The sequence below is a fragment of the Nyctereutes procyonoides genome, unplaced genomic scaffold (genome assembly GCF_905146905.1).
Source record: "Nyctereutes procyonoides isolate TBG_1078 unplaced genomic scaffold, NYPRO_anot_genome, whole genome shotgun sequence".
NCBI classification, from domain to species: Eukaryota; Metazoa; Chordata; class Mammalia; order Carnivora; family Canidae; genus Nyctereutes; species Nyctereutes procyonoides.
In genome coordinates, this window is record NW_026575024.1 from 14,138,741 (window position 1) to 14,144,740 (window position 6,000).

General features: G+C 43.6%; 1 pseudogene; it reads left to right on the plus strand.

Moving 5' to 3' along the window:
• Positions 1 to 3,515: 3,515 nt before the first annotated feature.
• On the plus strand, positions 3,516 to 5,455 carry LOC129496970 (60S ribosomal protein L4-like; annotated as a pseudogene).
• The last annotated feature ends 545 nt before the right edge of the window (positions 5,456 to 6,000 follow it).

The window sequence follows — 6,000 nt, forward strand, 5'->3', positions numbered from 1 at the left end:
GTGCTTGGGTGGCTCAGTTGGTTAAGCGTCTGACTCTTGATCTCAGCATGGGTCTTAATCTCAGGGTCATGAGTTTGGGCCCCAGGTTGGGCTCTATGCTGGGCATGGAGCCTACTTAACAAAATAAAACAAAAAACTATTCTTTATTGGTGGAATTTTTTTTAATTGCACTTAACTTGTCTATATTTTTCCCTCAGTTTTAGTACTGTTTTGCTTTCTGTGTTTCAGAAATTTTCTAAATTTCCAATGGTCTCCATATTAATTGTCCATTTATACCTTCAGCTTGTCCACTTGCTTTGGGTTCCATGGCAATGCAGGATTCTGTCCATTATTGTATTGTTTTTCTTTATTGTTTATATTTAATATTGTACAGATGGAAAAGCTATGTGTTGGGAAGAAAGTTTTTAAAATCTGATAGAACCAGTAAATCCAGAAACCCAAGAAATTCAGTGAACCCCAAGCAGTATAGAAACAAAACCACAAGGCACATCAAAATCAAATTTCAAGACATGTAAAAATCAAAGTCAAATTCAATAAAGAGAAAATCAAAGCCAAAGGGGAAAAGGGGGGGGAGATATTACAAAGAGGATATATTTGTTTTCTAGGCTGCCATAACAAGTACCACAAACTGGGTGCTTTAGAACAACAGAAAATCCTGAAGGCTAGAAGTCTGGAGACAAGGGATTGGCAGGGCAGTGCTCGCTTCTGAAGGGTCTCGGGAAGAGTGTGTTCCAGGCCTCTCTCTTGCCTTCAGGTAGTTCTGTGGCTCGTGAAAGCATCACCAGGTCTTCATATGGCATTCTCCCTATTTGCCTATCTGTGTCCAAATTTCCCTTTTGTAAAGATCCTAGTCGAATTGGATGGGGGCCCACTCTCACTCTACTCCAGTATGACTTTATCTTAACTAAGCTGCAAAAACCCTTTCTTTCAAATAAGGTCATATCCTGAGGTGCTGGGGGTTAGTGCTTCCTCCCACAACGTAGGGTAATGTATTAGTTATCTATTGCTATGTAACAAATTACCCTGAAACTTAGCAACCCAAAGACAGCAACCAACATTTACTATCTCACAGTTTCTAGAGTTTAGAAATCTGGAAGCAACGGAAGTGGTTCTGGCTCAGGGTCTTTCATGAGTTAGCCATCAAGATGTTGATCAAGGCTGCAGTCATTTCCAGTCTTGACTGGGGCTGAAGGGTCCACTTCCACCATGGCTCCCTCGCATGGCTGTTAGCAGGAGGCCTCCGTTCTTTGTCACTTGACCTCTTCGCAGAGCTTCTTTAGTAGCCTCACCAGATGACAACTAGCAGTCCCCAGAGTGAGTAACCCAAGAGAGAGCAAGATGGAAGCCACCATTCCCCCTTTAGCCTGGCTGTGGAAGTGCTATCACAATCCCCATATTGTATTGATCACACAGACCCACCTTGGTATCATGTGGGAGAGGACCACACAAGGGCAGGATACCAGGAGGTAGAGATTGCTGGGACGATCTTAGAGGCTGGCTTCCATGATAACCACAGTACAAATCAAGTGGTTTCAAGAACAATGGGAGGAGACACACTGGGAGCAATACAAACAACTCTTTCAAGAAGTTGCACTAACTGGGTGTTATGCTATATGTTGGCAAATTGAACTCCAATAAAAAGAAATTTAAAAAAAAGTTGCACTAAAGGTGAGGGAAATGACCTGGTAGCCCGAGGAAGGAGTGTACAGGAGAAGATAGAGCAGGTGCAGGCCAGTCTACTGACCCATACCAGCAAGGAGAGAAGATAAGAAACAACATACATGAGCTACAGAAGCCTTTCTGAGCATAAAAACAAAATGACAGCTGCTATGATATGAATACATTGCCCCCCCCAAATGTATATGCTGAATCCTCACATCCACAGGTGATTAAGAGATATGGCCTTTGGGAAGTGATGTGGGACACAGTGGGACACATAAGGACACAGTGGGAAGGCCCCAGCTATGAATCAGGAAGAGAGCCCTTACCAGAAAAGCCTTCATCTTGGACTTCTTGGCCTCCAGAACTTGGACATAAATTTCTGTGGCTTGTAAACTACCAAGTCTGTGACATTTTGTCACAGCAGCCCAAATGGACTGTGATAACTACTTCACCTCCACCCTCCAAATTCCACACAAGGCCTCACTGGAAATGTACAGGGAAAGGAATTCTGGGAATATAGCTCAGCCAAGCCATCTTGACACATTACAAAGTCATCATACTCCCCTGTCCTCTTCAATGTAGGGACAGTGGAGGCTTCCTCCAATTATTATAGCCCTAAGTACTCCACTATCCTTGTCAGTTTATCCCAGCCCTGCCCACACTTGTGTGTGCCACCTTAGTAGGTGGCAGACTTGTAAGGAATCTCTCCATCCCGTTTTCATTTCTTTTGAATGCACTGCTTCCCTACAGGACTGATTCCATATTTGGTGCCAGAAGTGGCCCCAGGAAACAGATTCTCAGAACAGAAATAATCGGATCCTGGAGTGATAGAGGTCAGGGTCAGCACCCTGACCCTTGGAGACACAGTGGACAGTGATCACAACATGCCTCATACCTTAGGGTAGAGTGGTAATCAGAAGATTTTGGCCTTCTGTTGATGGCTAATTGATCATGGAGACCCTAGAATGGGCAGCTTTCTAAGGTGTAGCTTGATCTGTAAATGAAAAATGTCTGGGTCCCTCGGACAGAAACCTAATGAGTGTAGTAGAAATTCATGGCACTGTCCTCAGTTCCCAGACCTAAGTCAAATCCTAGGCCCAAAGTAGCTTCAAGAAGAACCTTCACATAAGGGCCTTGCAACAAACCCATAGGAGCACAGAGTGAGTCTTCCTCCTCTGGGCCTTCCCAGAGGGAGCTGTGGTCATTTACCAGCATGACTGTGCCCTGAAGAAGGGGTAATACTCAGACCTCCAAGGGTAATTAGATATTGGCTCCAGTATAATGCTAATTTTTTGAGTTCCCAAATACCACCATGTCAGAGTATGGACTTACATAATGGTCAGGAGATAGTTGGAGTTTGGGCCTGAGTCTACCTCACAGAGGATTTAGTTCTACCGGTTAAGCCACAGGCCCATCCTGCTGTCATTTCCTCAGAATGTATATATAGTAGAGACAGGCTTAGTAGGTGGCAGATTTCCTGTCTTTGAGGGAATTATGTTGACGTTTTTGTAGCTCATGATACTATAATCTACTTTAGTAACTCTTATATTGTTTTAGAACCTCCCCAAATCATCTAAAAAGGAGCCACTGATTTCATGCAAATATCCAACATTGTTTGTATGGTGTGCACGGATTACGGTATGCTGTGCACCTCTCCAATTTTGCATTCTATGGAAGTTGAATTGTCTTCGCAGAGATAATTTAATCTTTAATAGAGTTGAACATTCATCCAATAGCAATTATTTTGTGTTTACTCTCATGAGGACATCATCGATTGGGTTTTGACCTCATCTTGGTTATACCTGCAAAGCTTCTATTTCTAAATAAGGTCAGCTTTTCCTATAGGAGCCGCCGGGTTGAGAGGAGCATGGCCCTCTCCTCTCCCCACGATGGCATGTACTCGTCCGTTGATATCTGTGTACTCCGGAAAGGGGGAATCATCTGGCAAAAATGTTACTTTGCCTACTGTGTTTAAAGCTCCCATTTGACCCAATATCGTGAACTTTGTTCACACCAACTTGAGCAAAAACAACAGACAGCCATATGCTGTCAGTGAATTAGCAGGTCATCAAACCAGTGCTGAGTCTTGGGGTAATGTCAGAGCCCTGGCTCGAATTCCCAGAGTTCGCGGCGGTGGGACTCACCGTTCTGGCCAGGGTGCTTTTGGAAATATGTGTCGTGGAGGCCGCATGTTTGCACCAGCCAAAACCTGGCACCGTTGGCACCGCAGAGTGAACACAACACAAAAGCGATATGCCATCTGCTCTGCCCTGGCTGCCTCAGCCTTACCAGCACTGGTCATGTCTAAAGGTCATCGTATTGAGGAAGTTCCTGAACTTCCTTTGGTGGTTGAAGATAAAGTTGAAGGCTACAAAAAGACCAAGGAGGCTGTTTTGCTTCTTAAGAAACCTAAAGCCTGTACCCCCAAGATACAGATGCAATGAAACACCGGGACACCTGCACCCCGATGTTTCTATCAGCAATGTCCACAATAGCCAAACTGTGGAAGGAGCCTCGGTGTCCATCAAAAGATGACTGGATAAAGAAGATGTGGTTTATGTATACAATGGAATATTACTCAGTCATTAGAAATGACAAATACCCACCATTTGCTTCGACATGGATGGAACTGGAGGGTATTATGCTGAGTGAAATAAGTCAATCGGAGAAGGACAAACATTATATGTTCTCATTCATTTGGGGAATATGAATAATAGTGAAAGGGAATATAAGGGAAGAGAGAAGAAATGTGTGGGAAATATCAGAAAGGGACACAGAACATAAAGACTCCTAACTCTGGGAAATGAACTAGGGGTGGTGGAAGGGGAGGAAGGTGGGGGGTAGGGGTGAATGGGTGACGGGCACTGAGGGGGGCACTTGACGGGATGAGCACTGGGTGTTATTCTGTATGTTGGCAAATTGAACACCAATAAAAAATAAATTTATTATTATTTAAAAAAAAAGAAACTTAAAGCCTGGAATGATATCAGAAAGGTCTATGCCTCTCAGCAAAGGAAAGCTGGCAAGGGCAAAATGAGAAACCATCATCCAGCATAGGGGACCCTGCATCATCTAAAATGAAGACATTGTTATCATCAAGGCCTTCAGAAACATCCCTGGAATTACTTTACTTAATGTAAGCAAACTGAACATTCTGAAACTTGCTCCTGGTGGGCATGTGGGACATTTCTGCATTTAGACTGAAAGTGCTTTCCGCAAGTTAGATGATCTGTATGGCACTTGGCATAAGGCTACCTCCCTCAAGAGTAACTACAACCTTCCCACGCATAAGATGCTTAATACAGACCTTAGGAGAATCTTGAAAAGCCCAAACATCCAAAGAGCCCTCCGAGCACCACACAAGAGGATGCATCATAGAGTCCTGAAGAAGAATCCACTGAAGAACCTAAGAATCATGTTGAAGCTAAACCCATATGCAAAGACCATGCACCAGAACACCATTCTTCGACAGGCCAAGAATCACAAACTCCAGATGGATAAGGCGGCAGTGGCCTTAGAAGCCAAATCAGATGGGGGGGGGGGGGGTTCCAGGCAAGAAGCCCATGGTAGGGAAGAAAAGAAAAAAGGCTGTTGGTGTGAAAAAGCCAAAGAAACCTTTGGTAGGAAAAAAGGCTGCAGCTACCAAGAAACCAGCAGCTGACAAGAAACCTGCAGAAAAGAAACCCACCACGAAAGAGAAGAAGCCTGCTGCCTAAAAACTTATATTTGTTTATTCCATAAAAGTCAAATTATTTTGGACAGCTAATTTTAAATAAAGACCTGATCAAAGACAGTGAGATAAATAAATAAATAAATAAATAAATAAATAAGTAAGTAAGTAAGTCACGTTAGCAGGTAGCAGGGTGTGAGATCATAGAAAATATTTATATTGATTTCTGCTCCCAGTTCCTGGCACAGAGCTCCTAAATCCTTTAGAATTTCATGGCTGACAGTGGTGTCTTTTCTTTTAATGAAGGGACTCTTGGTGGGCTTCTGGATGTGGGATAGTTACCAGAAAGACTAAGCCATGATTAGAAGCATGGAATTTTCAGGGATGCCTGGGTGGCTCAGTGTTTGACCATCTGCCTTCAGCTCGCGGCATGATGCTGGTCCAGGGATCGAGTCCTGCATCGGGCTCCCTGCAAGAAGCCTGCTTCTCCCTCTATGTCTCTGCCGCTTTCTGTGTGTCTCTCATGAATAAATTAAAAATCTAAAAAAAAAAAAAAAAAAAGCTTGGAATTTTTAGCCCATCCCCATTCTCCCGGGAGGGGAGAGGAGCTGAAAATGGAGTTAATAATCATGCCTACATGATGAAGCCTCCATAAAATCCCAATAACA